We start from the raw sequence: 16746 nt of genomic DNA, 5'->3' as shown, positions 1-16746 counted from the left end.
TAAAATAAGATTATATAGGATAAAATGTATTCCACTTATCTGGAACAACATAATTTGGTATAAAGCTGTTCTGTAATTTAAGGCTTTAAATAAATACTTAGACTTAGGTACCAAACAAATAGAATAAATAATGGATTCACCATGCAGCATGCACAGCAGAAATATGGCATTATGCGTTCTTTCTACATATTACTTTCTTCAAGTTACTTTTAACACTAAAACAAAGCAGACAAGTATCAACAGGAAATAAAGGCACCTAAACAAACCAAGTATAACTACAAATTAATTAGTTAATTAGTTCATTAATTTTTCAATACTTAACATATATTGAAGATATAATTTATACATTTTTCATTCACCACTTCCCCATCTGTACTCTTGGTTTTGTAAGAATTACAAGGCAGCGCTAGGGTATTGTATTCATCTCATGGTGTTATATAGCTCTATATATTAATGCAGACCATTTAATGTAGAAGATAACACAGATCAGAATTTCTGATTATTTTCACATTTTGTCAAGTATGAGCTGAATGACTACAGTAATATTTTTGATTGACAGAAAGACAATTGAAGAGCTATCAACAATTTAAAATAATAAGTTGAACTGAATGGTCAAGAAAATGAAAATCAGCTGCTGGAAGCGTAATGGTCGAGATTTTGAAATAGGAGAAAAATTGCAGATGAATGGCTAAAGGTATAGGTGATGAAAAAATAATTGCAACAAGGAACAAGGCAGTTAGAAATGATAAGGAAAAATTTGAACTAGCAAGACTGAAATTAAAGAATGAGAAACTTGTCCTGAGCTGAAGGAGATGAAATGTCACCAATAAAACGAAGAATCAGGAAGGTTATTGGTAGACGAGCTCCGAGTCAGAGGAGTTAAGATGGCTTGGCCTACGTCTGTAGTATCTTTATATGTCAGGTAAAATGATTGAGTTGTCTATATTTTTACTCGGAATTTAGCATAGATATTACCTTGCAGACAAAACGGATGAATTGGATACTGTCGAGAAAATCATTATTCTATTTTTTAACAATTGAAAATCCTTTTGTAAGTTACTGTAGGTAGGTGAATCATAACTGGAATAGTATATATCACTTTCCCAGCTTTTTTTTTTATCATTTGAGGATAATCTTAGTAAATAGTTGGAAACTATGATGATTATGGAGGTTTCAAGCAAATACAACATTGGAAATCATAGTGTCGTTGGGGGTAGTGTGCTAGATCAGCGTGGTTAAAATTCTAGAGCCCATGTGTTAGTCAGTGGTGATGGTGTTAATGATTACAGATGAGAGGATCATTTGAAATTCGAATTTGCTGGCTTTGCCAAATTTACCCCCAAATTTGAATTGTGTCAAATAAATGTACCACAAAGAAAGCTAGAAAGCTTTTAATAGTTGCCAGGCATTATAGGGAATCCCTTGCAGCCACACAAAATGTCATTAAAGAAGCACTCTCATCAAAATTTTTATCCTCCTAATATATTGCAATAATCATGATATATAGCACTGTGTATTTACAATTGCTCATTTTGCCTTTCTACCCAGCTAATTTTTCTTTTTTCCATTAGGTCTATGACATCACAGATGACTAGTTTAATCCTTCCAAGCTCTGTGTAGAAACAGGAGGTCAGTTGTCCCTGTATTACTCAAAAGTGACTGCAAATGTCCCTGGCAGGGGGGAGAATTGAGCAGCTGGGTCAAGAGTTAAAGAGAGAAATGATAAATGCATGGACAAGAGACTTCCTGCTTCTACATACAGCATAGAAAGCAGAATAATTTAGCTGCGTAGAAGGGCAAAATGAGCAATTGTAAGAACACAGCTATATAATATGATTATTGCAATATATTGGATAAAATATATAAAAGCTTAGGTGGGACAGCTTCTTTAACACTCTCAATGATGCTTCAGCATTGATGAAAATGGAGCTGGACTTTTTATATTTGATCCTTGTGAACTGAATCTCAAAGTGTTTAAATTTGAGAGGAACTGCAAATTTTGGAAAATTTGACTCAAAGTTGATCTTCCACAGGTCGATCCATTCATCTTAGTAGTGGTGCTATCTAATAAATATCATGATTTGAACAAAGTACAGTGTCAAGTAATATTTTACAGTTAGATAAGAATGTGGTAACCCAGAAGATAATAATGAGCTGGACTACAACTAGGGACATGCTAAGAAGAAATAAAAGTCAATTTTGGAGGTCACAGGAAAGAAGCAGAACCAAAAGCTGTGGATGATAGAAAATGTTCTGATGCACCGAATACAGATCCGTAGTGTCTCATCTTTTTTCATAGCCAGATATTCCATCAATGGCCATCTGAAGGTTGTGGCTGTCTCATCACCTAAGCTGGATCCAGCCTCCCTCACTCTACAGGCATTGCATGCATGTTTAACAAAACTGATCCTGTATGTTATAAACATTTGTGCTGATAGCTGGCTTACATAAATGTTCCGTCTACAGCTGTTGTGTGTGTACATTCTCCCTAAGGCCAGATTACAATGCCAAATCTAATCATGTTCAGAAGGTGTTGGTGTCAAGCACAGTGTGGGAAAGACTAAGGGTATGTGCACACGTCCGGATTTCTTGCAGAAATTTCCTGAAGAAAACCGGAAATTTTCTGCAAGAAATCCGCATTTTTTTTTTTGCGGTTTTTTTAGCATTCTGCAAGCGTAATTAGCTTGCAGAATGCTAAAGTTTTCCAAGCGATCTGTAGCATCGCTTGGAAAACTGACTGACAGGTTGGTCACACTTGTCAAACATAGCGTTTGACAAGTGTGACCAACTTTTTACTATAGATGCAGCCTATGCAGCATCTATAGTAAAAGATAGAATGTTTAAAAATAATAAAAAAAATTAAAAAAAATGCTTATACTCACCCGCAGACAGCTGATCTCCTCACCGGCGTCCGTTCCGTATAGATGGTGTGTGCGCGCAGGACCTTCCATGACGTCGCGGTCACGTGAGCGATCACATGACCGGTCTCGACCAATCACAAGACGGCGACGTCATCGGCAGGTCCTTCACCGCACACCAGCTACAGGAACCGAAGTGACAGCGTGCAGTGGAGAGGCGGGAAGACATCGAAGGTGAGTATAGGACTATTTTTTATTTTAATTCTTTTTTTTTGACCAATTATATGGTGCCCAGTCCGTGGAGGAGAGTCTCCTCTTCTCCACCCCGGGTACCAACCGCACATAATCTGCTTACTTCCCGCATGATGTGCACAGCCCCGTGCGGGAAGTAAGCAGATCAATGGACTCCCAGGTGTGCGGAATCCCCTGCAATTCCGCATTTTAATGAACATGTTGCTTTTTTTTCCGCGACGCAATTTTTTCGCGGAAAAAAAGGCTACATTTGCACAAAAAATGCGGAATACACTGAAAATAATGGGAGGCATATGTAAGCGTTTTTTTCGCATTTTTATCACGTTTTTATAGCGAAAAACCGCGAAAAAACCGCGAAAAATACTGAACGTGTGCACATGGCCTAAAGGTACCTTCACACTAAGCGACGCTGCAGCGATACAGACAACGATGCCGATCGCTGCAGCATCGCTGTTTCGTCGTTGTGTGGTCGCTGGAGAGCTGTCACACAGACGGCTCTCCAGCGACCAACAATGCCGAAGTCCCCTGGTAACCAGGGTAAACATCGGGTTACTAAGCGCAGGGCCGCGCTTAGTAACCCGATGTTTACCCTGGTTACCATTGTAAAAGTAAAAAAAACCACATACTCACATTCCGGTGCCCGGCGTCCGCTTCCCTGCACTCCTCCTGCATCCTGTGTCAGCGCCGAACATCTCCGGCATCTCCCACAGAGCAGAGCGGTGACTTCACTGCTCTGCTTTATGGCCGGCACTTACGCAGGATGCAGGAGGAGTGCAGGGAAGCGGACGCCGGGCACCGGAATGTGAGTATGTGGTTTTTTTTACTTTTACAATGGTAACCAGGGTAAACATTGGGTTACTAAGCGCCGCCCTGCGCTTAGTAACACGATGTTTACCCTGGTTACCAGTGAAGACATCGCTGGATTGGTGTCAAACACACCAATTCAGCGATGTCAGCGGGAGATCCAGCGACGAAATAAAGTTCTGGACTTTCAGCAATGACCAGCGATCTCACAGCGGGATCCTGATTGCTGCTGCGTGTCAAACACAACGATATTGCTTTCCAGGACGCTGCAACGTCACGGATCGCTATTGTTACCGTTGTAAAGTCGCTTAGTGTGAAGGTACCTTAAGTGCAACACGAAGGGATGAGGGGAAGGGGGCCTGACACAAGGGGAGTAGAGACCCTTAGGCAGCTCTAAAGTCAAATCCCTATATAGGTTCTGCACCTATCACCGGGCAGGAACATAATCCCTGCCTGTCACTGGCAATAAGCCCTACTTAGAGAATAACGGGGTATGCACTGGATGAACCCCACTAACACTAAAGACACCTGGGATAGACGATCAAGGGGAATACGTATCTCCAGTAGACTCAGAGATGAAACACAGACGCCCTCCAGCAACACCAAAGTGGAAAATAGCCGACTGCTATAGCTCCAAGCCTTGACAGGGGGAAATGGAAATATCACCGTCAACTCCCAGGTCCAAGTGTGTCAATTAGAGCCAGAGAAAGGTTGCCACTGGGTCAAGGAGTCAGAAGGGTTAAGAAGCTGTCTGCAAAGCCAAAACACTGTCTGCAGGTTCTGACATACCCGAGACAGTAGGGCAGCAAAACTTGGGATTATCACTTTGATTGAGGTTTGTTACATTTACTTTTAGAGTTTTTTTTGACTTAAGAATCAAACCAAAGTTTGTCCAGTAAATGTACAGTCAAAAAGGATGAGGGTTTCAGAAGCACATGAGTATCCAAGGGGTAACGTTTTTCTTTGCGTAGGGTGACATGTTAAGCATGCCAAAATGAGGAGTCTTAAAGCCGCAATGCTCCTCTGGGAAATATACAAATTTTCTCTTCAGAGAGGAAGAGAACTAGAACTCTAGTGCCACCTATAGAAGGTAACAATACTAAAAGTCTATGTAGACAATTTAACGAGCCTTGTCACATGACTTAGGATAAAAGCCAAAACCAGAATCTCAATTTGTAGTCACTGTGTTTCGGGATACTGCCCCTCATCAGTGCAAAGTGTGAGATCTGGTTTGGCTGTGTGAGAGACGTCTGACCGGTATCCAAGGGGTAAAGTTTCTCCTTGTGGAGAGTGATATGTTAAGCATGCCGAAATGAGGAGACTTAAAGCACATGACGTTATTTAACTTTTCATTTTCATTTTCATTTTTCTGTCTAATTTCAATTTGATGAAATATTTTAATATAAAATGTATTGTTTAGGGATTTCAGAAGCAGTGAGCCTTGTATTGCAATAATGCATTTATAGTATACACCATGCGGGAGCCCAAAAGGGATGACTGTACTTCTAAGTCAATGACATTTGAAACACATAATAAAAATGAGTACTGTAACATATTATCATGTTTATCAGTCACATGTCAAAAGCAGATTTTACATATGTTGTAAATAAAGTATATACATTTTTATATCCTATTAGAAATATCCATTGGTGATTTCTGCTGTCGTGAACGCAACATTGGTATATTCCATGCATTTCTTTCTATTGCCATCAGTAAGGTAATTGTATGTATTTTTGCAAAGCATCTACTCTTGACATGAGATTAGTCTAAAACAGGCAGCTGTAGCATAAATACATTTGTGCTAAAACCAGTACATAATATTTCTACTCTCATGAAAATATCTGACATTTACATGCTGCATGATAAAAAAAACCAATGTTCTGGAAATACTGATCTATATATTGTGTTTTAAAACCAGGTGCAAGTTAAAGTGGAACATCTGCTCGATTCTAATACAGAATAAGCCTAATGGAAAAGAAAGAGTTGTAATCTTGATTTAAGAAATCATTTCCTAAGGGTATGTTGACTAGAGATTAATGGATCAGGCAAAAGAGATGAGTGGATCAGACAAAATTTAAATTGGTTTGTTTGTGAGGATTTTTCTGGGAATTTGATGTCCTTTATTGTACTGTTGTTAGGCTCTCAAGACCACAGAGCATAATAGATGTAATACGTAGAATATTAAAAAAAATAAAATCCTTACCATATATACTCGAGTATACGTTGACCCAAGTATAAAGCAAGACCCCTAACTTTGCCACAAAAAACTTGGAAAACTTATTGACTCGAGTATAAGCCTATTGTGGGAATGCAGCAGCTACTGGTAAATTTCAAAAATAAAAATAGATACCAATAAAAGTAAAATGAATTAAGACATCAGTATGTTTTTGAATATCCATATTGAATCAGGAGCCCCACATAATGCTCCATACATTTCATGATGGGCCCCATAAGTTGCTCCATACAAAAAATATGCCCCATATAATGCTGCACAAAGGTCAATAATAGCCCCATAAGATGCTCCATATTAAAAAATGCCCCACATAATGCTGCACAAAAGGTTAATGATGACCCCATAAGATGCTCCATAGAAAAATATGCCCCATATGCTGCTGCAATTTAAAAAAAAAAATAACATACTCACCACTCGTCGCTGGGAGAGAGGTGCCAGTGTCGCCGATGGCTCTGGCCTCCGGCACTTGCAATATTCACCTGTCCCCGTTCCTCTGCCGTGCACCGCTGTGTCTTCCGGGTCTCTGCAGTGACTGTTCAGGCAGAGGGTGCGCGCACTAAACACGTCATCGCACCCTCTGACCTGAACGTCACAGCCAGATGACACGGAGGAAACAGCCTGGCAGTGGAACGGGGACAGGTGAATATCGCATAGCTCACCCTCCCCCATCATACTCACCCTCCTGGCGCGGTCTCTGCTTCTCAGATGGTCCCTGACTCTGGCAGCTTGTTCCTGTGTTCGGTCACATGATACCGCTTATTAGAATATTAAATATGCGCTCCACGCCTATGGGAGTGGAGTCGTATCCATATTCATTACTTTAATGAGTGGTACCACGTGACCGCTGAACACAGGAAGAGCAGCAGGCGCCAGAGACCATCTGACAAGCAGGGATGTACAGAGACTACTTCAGGATGGGGTGAGTATGATGTGACAGCCACCAACTCCTGCCGCTCCCCCTCCCTCGCCGACCCCCTGGGACAATGACTCGAATATAAGCTGAGAGGGGCACTTTTAGCCTAAAAAAATGGGCTGAAAATCTCGCTTATACTAGAGTATATGGTATATTCACCTCACTGCTCACCTCTCCAGCCCCTCAAGCCTTCTCCATCACCTGTCCTAGTTGCATCTTCTGATCACCTCTAATCGTGTTGAAAGCCCCAGACCTGTCACACTGCTCCAGAGCTTACAACTCTCATGAGGCCCAGAAGGTCATGATGTCACATCATTTGCTGTGACCTTTCAGACACATGCATATAACTGTACTAGGCCTCACCTAAGCCAGAAGTCCAAGCTCAGTGTTAGAAATCCAGTGATTTCAGTGCGAATATCGGGAATCTGAAGATACAATGAAGACTAGGTGGGTGAAGAGTGAAGAAGAGAGGGCTCAGAGAGGTCAACGTCAAGGTGAGCATAAGTATTTTTTTTATTTTATTCACTTTTTGATGACATTTACGATACAGAAAAATGGCAGCCACTGGCTGCAATGTTTCTGAATCCACATGTAAATTACAACAGACACGCAGTTTGAATGTGGATTTTTGTAAAACTTTGAGTGGAAATCAATTCCCTTCAAATTTAATCACTCATGTCTAATGTTGACAATGGAAAACTTCTCGAGTATCACTGTTTCCATTCTAAAAATTTATGGGTAAAGGTAAACTAAACTAACATAGTGTAAAAAGGTGATGAGTATTGAAAGTGTCTAGCAATAGGCGTATCTTGTCCCGTTAAAAAGTCAAAATTTTGTTAGTACATTACTTAAAAGGAAACAAGTAATGTTCCCGGTCACAAACAATAATGTAATAGAACAATAGCATCCACTAAAGGAACAATTATTTTTATATACTGCATACACAATGTTAAGCACAGTGGTGGTGCACTGGAATAAGTGGATCCACTGTGCCACAGGACCACGCCTGTCAAGGAAGGAAGCTATGCAGCTACGTGATGTTCACTAAAGCCTCTAATGTTGAATCTGAGTTTGAGCAACAGATAGCCACCAGGTACTACTCCTAGGCAGAACCCATTACTGCAGCTGCTGACCCCAGGGGTTAGGCACGTTGAAACTGAATAAGGCACCGTTCAGACTAACAGGTTATGTTTGAGTTCACTACAGAACGGCACTGACAAGGAGATTCAAATAAGGAAAATGTTCAGATACTGGCCGCACTGGAACAAAGGGACAATGTTCAGGTCCTGTCCACACAGGGACCAGGAGAGTTTAGGAACAAGACTGGCTGCACAACGACATTGCCACACTGGGACCAGGGATTCGAATTCAGGTCACTGGACACACCAAGAACAGAGGACTGTACAACTCACTAGTAGGGGAGACTACATAATAATGAATGCTGTTGCTTCAGTGACTCCTTAAGGGAAAGCATACGGGATGACTCTCAGAAATTGGCTGGGAGCCATCTTGCAGGTGAACTAATTGTACTAAATACCACACAGCAACAGTCTGAGGGTATTACACTATATACGCACTGTCCCTTTAAGAAGGGGGAAGCACACTTGTGCAAACATTAGGCATACTGCCATCAAGCGCAGTGTGCACAAGACAGGCCAGCAGAAGGGGACCACACTGCATGGTCAGAGCAGTGAGTATGCCAGCATGCTTGCATGGAAGGGGATGGAAAACCATGCAGTAAAGCTGGAAATAGTGTTTCACACAATCAACATGCTACATAAGTACCCAGGTTTTTTTTTAGCAAGTGGTGAGGGAATTAGAAAGAAAGCCTCAATACTTTCCCTTGTACTTTTTCCCTAATAATTTCCCTACCTTGCAGTGGAGGTTAGCACCCTAATAATGCATGCAAGTTTGTGGTACCCACGCTCACCGTCATCTCACCCTAGTTCGCCCTAGGTACCCCTCACAAGAAGGGATACACAGACAAACAAAAAACAATCTGCATTGGGAACATATAGATACAACAACCAAGTAACAATGAAAAAAGAAAAAATGTATATACAGGGTGGGCCATTTATATGGATACACCTAAATAAAATGGGAATGGTTGGTTTCCAGGAAACTGTACATGTAGGAATGCTCGGACCTGACACCCAAGATGGTGCACCACCACTAGGGTTGAGCGACCTATACTTTTATAGGATCGGGTCGGGTTTCACGAAACCCGACTTTTTCAAGGCCGATCCTATAAAAAAGTCGGGGTCGGCCGAAACTCGAAACCCAATGCAGTGCATTGGGTTTCCAATGGTTCCCACGGTCTGAAGGAGCGGAAACTCTCCTTCAGGCCCTGGGATCCATATTTAAGTGTAAAATAAAGAATTAAAATAAAAAATATCGCTATACTTACGCTCTGACGGGCCCTGGTACTAACCGGGAACCTTCCTTCCTTAGAATCAGCCTTCCAAGACCTGCGGTGACGTCGCGGTGATGTCGCGGCTTGTGATTGGTCGCGCGGCCCCCATGTGACCGCTCGCGCGACCAATCACAATCCGCGATGTCTCCGTGACGTCACCGAAGGCCCTGGAAGGGCTGATTCTTAGGAAGGAAGGCTGCCGTAACGAAGCCGAGGGTGAGTATATTCCTATTAGGTATATACTCACCCTCGGACACGCCCTGCTTCTTTCCGACAGCCTTCCTTCCTAAGAATCAGCCCTTCCAGGGCCTTCGGTGACGTCACGGTGACGTCGCGGCTTGTGATTGGTCGCGCGAGCGGTCACATGGGGGCCGCGCGACCAATCACAAGCCGCGACGTCACCGCGACGTCACCGCAAGGCCCTGGAAGGCTGATTCTAAGGAAGGAAGGTTCCCGGTTAGTACCAGGGCCCGTCAGAGGGTAAGTATAGCGATATTTTTTATTTTAATTCTTTATTTTACACTTAAATCTGAATTCCGATACCAATTCCCGATATCTTAAACATATCGGGAATCGGTATCGGAATTCCGATTCCAGATTCAGAAGATCGCCGACTTCATGGCCGACCCCACACAGGGGTCGGGTTTCATGAAACCCGACTTTGCCAAAAGTCGTCGACTTCTGAAAATTGCCGACCCGTTTCGCTCAACCCTAACCACCACATTATGAATGTCAGGTCCTAGCATTCCTACATGAACAGTTTCCTGGAAAGTGGATTGGTCATCGTGGGCCAGTTGAGTGGCCACCAAGGTCTTCGGATCTTACCCCCATAGACTTTTATCTTTGGGATCCTCTGAAGGCAATTGTCTATGCTGTGAAGATACGAGATGTGCAGCATCTGAAACAAAGGATTCCCTCTTTGAGGTTGGTTTATCAATGGTTCTTTGACTTTACCACTTATACTAGTAATGTCTGTATGCTTTCCATTTGTTATTTTTTTTCAGCAATCATGATTTCACTGCGTTAGCTTTGTGTTAAATGGCAATAATAATTGGGTCTCTATGAGATGGTCTTTATCTAAACCTTGTATTGCTCTGTGCACTTATCACTTTACATTTGAGTTAAGGCCCTTATGAACATTCATAATTATCCCTTTAGCTGCTATCTCACTGCTATCTTTTAATACCAATTGTGCTGTTTATTAATGAATTTACCAACAATGGAAACATCATATACAGTATATATATTTATATGGTTTAATTATACCTCTCTGATTTAACCAACCGCCTTTGGACATGGCACCAAGGTGTCACTACTCCTTTAATTTACCCTGTTTCTACAGAATCGGTTGAAGGCTGTAGTCAGGATGTCAGATGGACAAAAATTTAATTTTTAAGTCTCTAGATTGTGCGAAAAAATCTTCCATTTTTGAGCAGTGTACCTCATTCTCAGATACTGACCCTCAGGTATTCCTTTTTTAAAAGGTCTAAGGTGGTGACTGTACCAATTCAACAAGCTATTACTAGCAGTGTGTTTACGTGTTAGTTGATAGCGTGCCATCCTTATCCTTCCTAATCTGAATATCCAGGAAGGGTAAATAAACTTAGTTCATTTCCATGGTACATCTAAGGGTACTGTCACACAGTGGCACTTTGATCGCTCCGACGGCACGATCCGTGACGTTGCATCGTCGCTTGATTATCGCTCCAGCGTCGTAGACTGCGGTCACACTTTGCAATCCACGGCGCTGGAGCGATAATTTCATGACGTAGTTGCGATGTAGAACTCATACGGGACATTGGGAATATCGTGCACACCTTTGTTACACGCTGCGATCATGCCGCCACAGCGGGACACTTGACGTCGAAATAAAGTTTCAAACGATCTGCTACGACGTACGATTCTCAGCGGGGTCCCTGATCGCAGTAGCTTGTCAGACACAGCGATATCGTAACTATATCGCTGGAACGTCACGGATCATGCCGTTGTAGCGACCAAAGTGCCACTGTGTGACAGTACCCTAAGGCTGATTATATTGAAATTCAGACTCAAGACAAAGATGTGTAGTTCGCCCATCTCTATAGATAAGGGCTATAGACTCCAAAAATCCATCTACAGAGTGGAGGCAAACCGAATGGAGAGAGGTCACAATACCAACTCGTTGCTCCTCATTTCTGGAGGAGTGAGGACAGTTTTCAAGCTTCCTTAAAAACAAAAAAATTGCCTCTACCTCCATAAAACCTATACGGAAGGGAAACCTTGGTTTCCAGCTGGACAGGCCAACCTAGAGAGACCCCAACATTAGCGACCTGGAGCCACTGTTGCTGCTGCAGAACCTCATGGCGGAAGTGAGTCACCTTCAGAGACAGACAGCGTAGCTGCTCTGCCAGCCCTCCAACCGGATCCATAACCAAGGGAGAAAAGGAAAAAACAAACATGCCTGGGGAAAAAACATATACAAATAAAACCAAGTGTCAGGTTTTTTTTTTTCCAAATATGCACGGCCGGTGATAATGTCAAGCACAGTGTTGGAAAGACTAAGTGCAATAAGAAGTGATGAGGGGAAGGAAGCCTAAATACTAGGGAAAGGGTGAGTGGAGACCATTAGGCAGATCTAAAAACACCCTACCTGCACTACATCCCTAAATTGGTTCCTCACCAATCGCCAAGCAGGAAACCTAAGCCCTGTATCTCCCTAGAGCTAGGCCCTAGATAGGGAGGGGCATGTGATATTACTGGTCAGTTTCCACTGTAAACAAACAAGGGAAATGAACTTGGCTTGAGCAGAGAGGTAACAGCAAATGTCCTCAAACAGCTCCAGAGAGGAAATTAGCCAACTGCTATAGCACCAAGCCTTCACAAGAGAAAAATGTGAATATCACCGATGACTCTCTGAAGCAGACTGGGTATTTATGGACACCCAGGTCTAGGTGTGTCAACTAAAACCGTAGGGAGGTTGCTGCTCGGTTCAAGAGTCAAAAGGATTAAGGAGGCATCTGTAATGCCAAACACAGAGACCTCCTGTAGCCAGATGCAGAGTGACAGTCTGTTGCATCTGACACACCCATGAAAATAATTCACCTCATAGTCCTCCTGGAAGTATAATGCACCCCATAGTCCGCCAAATAATATAATGCACTCCATAGTCCTCCATACAATATTATGGCCATCACAATGTACTCACTCATTTAAAATAAAATACAGCACTCATTTCTCCTACTCAATCCACTGCTGCTCCTGTCTCTGTAGTGAGCATTCTGAAGCAACTGCACATCTTGGCATAGCAGGAACCATGTAATGACATCATTTCGACCACTGCGCTGAGATGTCAGATGCCGAGGAAGAATGATGGGGGAGGGATTGTCAGTTGACGCTCCATCTCTCATCATTATTTCAACTGTATCGGTTTCCAGGATGCTGATACAGTTGAATGTGCAGAGAGAGGGTTGAATGGTGTCAGCTCTGCAATTGGGCCTTCCTGGCAAATGAAGGGCCCTAGGGCCACATGGCATGACACCATTGGTTGTACGCCACTGCAGCTCATTGTCCTGTGAAGAGAAGCTGAATACCTAAGAAGGACATCAAAGTCTCTTTCATTTATTAACAACTCGTCTGGGAGGTGGGTTGGGTTTAACAAGTGATCCAGCATGCCTCTATGACATCATCTCACTTTACCTGTTAAGGCATGTTTGGACACACCCGTGTCCGAATGTTAAAGGGGCTGTTCGGTCCAAATCAATAAGTCTGCAGTCACTCTGTGTGACTGCAGAATTATGAATCCTCCCAGCCCACTGTGCATTTCAGTGATTCACCAGTTTCTGACCTGGGACCAGAGAGTATGTATGAGTTATACTGTACATACACCTGGCCAGAGGGCACTGTCCCGCTCTCTATACACTTGTATAGAGTAATCCTAAACCCTCTAGTCGGACACGTCCACTGTCAAGCTGTGTCACTAGTCAGGGCGTGGCCTCAGCTCAATACAAGTGAATTGTTATGGTTCCCAATGGCAGGGGAACATCAGAAACATAGAAAAACGGACAAGCTCTCGGGTGATGGAAACTAGAGCTGACCGCGATGCTAAACCTATACACACAACTAATAGTAGCCAGGGAACGTGCCTACGTTTTCGCTAGACGTCTCGCACCAGCCGGAGGACTAACTACCCCTAATAGATGAAACACAGTCCTGGCTTGCCTCCAGAGGAAAATTCCCCACAGGAGATAGTAGCCCCCCACATATAATAACGGTGAGTTAAGGTGAAAAGACAAACGTAGTATGAAAACAGATTTAGCACAGCGAGGCCCACTAACTAGATAGCAGAAGGATACAATAGTGGACTTCGCAGTCAGCTACAAAACCCTATCAAAAACCATCCTGAAATTACCTTAAACTCATGTGCCAACTCATGGCACCGGAGTGGCAATTTCAGCCCACAAGAGCTTCCAGCTGCAGAGAATCACATAACTGCAAACTGGACAAAACATACAAAAATAGACTAAGGACAGAAATGTCCAACTTAGCTGGTCAGCAGACTGGGAGCAGGTACATGCAACAGAAAGACTCTGGTTACATTGATGGCCGGCATTGGAATGACTGAGGAACAAGGCTAAATAGGAAACTCCCACATCCTGATAGAAACAGGTGAAAAGCTCACAAGACACCAGTACCACAAGCGACCACTGGGGGAGCCAAATAACCGAATCACAACAGTACCCCCCCCTTAAGGAGGGGGCACCGAACCCTCACAAGAACCACTAGGGCGATCTGGATGAGCCCTATGAAAGGCACGGACCAAATCAGAGGCATGAACATCTGAAGCTGAAACCCAAGAATTATCCTCCTGACCGTAGCCCTTCCACTTAACCAGATATTGAAGTCTCCGTCTGGAAACACGGGAGTTCAAGATTTTCTCCACCACGTACTCCAATTCACCCTCAACCAGCACAGGAGCAGGAGGCTCAACAGAAGGCACAACTGGCACCTCATACCTCCGCAATAACGACCGATGGAAAACATTATGGATAGCAAAGGATGCTGGGAGGTCCAAACGAAAAGACACAGGGTTAAGAATTTCCAAAATCCTATAAGGACCGATGAACCGAGGCTTAAACTTAGGAGAAGAGACCCTCATAGGGACAAAACGGGAAGACAACCACACCAAGTCCCCAACACGAAGACGAGGACCAACACGACGATGGCGATTAGCAAAATGCTGAGTCCTCTCCTGGGACAACTTTAAATTGTCCACCATCTGACCCCAAATACGATGCAACCTGTCCACCATAGTATCCACTCCAGGACAATCCGAAGATTCCACCTGACCAGATGAAAAACGAGGATGGAACCCCGAATTGCAAAAGAAAGGGGAAACCAAAGTGGCAGAACTGGCCCGATTATTAAGGGCAAACTCTGCCAACGGCAAAAAGGTGACCCAGTCATCCTGATCAGCAGACACAAAACACCTCAAATAAGTCTCCAAGGTCTGATTAGTACGCTCCGTCTGGCCATTCGTCTGAGGATGAAATGCAGACGAAAAAGACAAATCAATGCCCATCCTGGCACAAAACGCCCGCCAAAATCTGGACACAAACTGAGATCCCCTGTCAGAAACTATATTCTCCAGGATACCATGCAACCGAACCACATTCTCAAAAAACAGAGGCACCAACTCAGATGAGGAAGGCAACTTGGGCAAAGGTACCAAATGAACCATCTTAGAAAAACGGTCACACACCACCCAGATGACAGACATTTTCTGAGAAACAGGGAGATCAGAAATAAAATCCATAGAGATGTGTGTCCAAGGCCTCTTAGGAATAGGCAAGGACAACAACAATCCACTAGCCCGAGAACAACAAGGCTTGGCCCGAGCACAAACATCACAAGACTGCACAAAAGTACGCACGTCCCGAGACAGGGAAGGCCACCAGAAGGACCTAGCCACCAAATCCCTGGTACCAAAAATTCCCGGATGACCTGCCAACGCAGAAGAATGAACCTCCGAGATGACTCTACTGGTCCACTCATCCGGCACAAACAATCTACCAGGCGGACAACGATCAGGCCGATCCGCCTGAAACTCTTGTAAAGCACGTCGCAGGTCAGGGGAGACAGCAGACAATATCACCCCATCCTTAAGGATACCCGTAGGTTTGGAATCACCAGGGAAATCAGGTTCAAAGCTCCTAGAAAGGGCATCAGCCTTCACATTTTTAGAACCTGGCAGATACGAGACCACAAAATTAAACCGAGAGAAAAACAACGACCAGCGCGCCTGTCTAGGATTCAGACGTCTGGCCGACTCAAGATAAATCAAATTCTTGTGATCAGTCAAGACCACCACCTGATGTCTAGCACCCTCAAGCCAATGACGCCACTCCTCGAATGCCCATTTCATCGCCAAAAGCTCCCGATTACCAACATCATAGTTTCGCTCGGCGGGCGAAAATTTTCGAGAAAAGAACGCACAAGGTCTCATCACTGAACCATCTGAACTTTTCTGTGACAAAACCGCCCCCGCTCCAATCTCGGAAGCATCAACTTCCACCTGAAAAGGAAGTGAAACATCAGGCTGGCGCAACACAGGGGCAGAAGAAAAGCGGCGCTTAAGCTCTCGAAAGGCCTCCAGAGCAGCAGGAGACCAATCGGCAACATCAGCACCTTTTTTAGTCAAATCAGTCAAAGGCTTGACCACGCTAGAAAAACCAGTTATGAATCGACGATAAAAATTAGCAAAGCCCAAAAATTTCTGAAGGCTCTTAAGAGAAGTCGGCTGCGTCCAGTCACAAATTGCCCGAACCTTAACAGGATCCATCTCAATAGAAGAAGGGGAAAAAATGTACCCCAGAAAAGAAATCTTCTGAACCCCAAAAACACACTTTGCACCCTTTACAAACAGAGAATTGGTCCGCAAAACCTGAAAAACCTTCCTAACCTGTTGAACATGAGACTCCCAGTCATCCGAAAAAATCAAAACATCATCCAGATACACAACCATGAATTTATCCAGATATTCACGGAAAATATTGTGCATAAAAGACTGAAAGACCGAAGGGGCATTTGACAAACCAAAAGGCATTACCAAATACTCAAAATGGCCCTCGGGCGTATTAAATGCGGTTTTCCACTCATCCCCCTGCTTAATACAGACATTGTTTTCCAGTCAAGGACTGGGTTATGGGTTTGCAACCATGGCAATCCCAGCACTAATACATCATGTAGATTAAACAACACAAGGAAGCGAATCACCTCCTGATGGTCTGGAGTCATA

At 43.5% G+C, this 16746-nt stretch overlaps 1 long non-coding RNA gene across 1 annotated transcript; it reads left to right on the top strand.

Annotated features, from left to right (window-relative positions):
• The first annotated feature begins 761 nt into the window (after nt 1–761).
• LOC143794010 (uncharacterized) lies at nt 762–5858 on the top strand. The gene is made up of 3 exons (XR_013220379.1): nt 762–922; nt 5552–5631; nt 5833–5858. It is a non-coding gene; the product is annotated as an uncharacterized LOC143794010 (long non-coding RNA).
• The last annotated feature ends 10888 nt before the right edge of the window (nt 5859–16746 follow it).

Source organism: Ranitomeya variabilis, chromosome 1 (assembly GCF_051348905.1).
Source record: "Ranitomeya variabilis isolate aRanVar5 chromosome 1, aRanVar5.hap1, whole genome shotgun sequence".
NCBI lineage: Eukaryota > Metazoa > Chordata > Amphibia > Anura > Dendrobatidae > Ranitomeya > Ranitomeya variabilis.
This window is presented reverse-complemented; position numbering and strand designations above follow the sequence as displayed.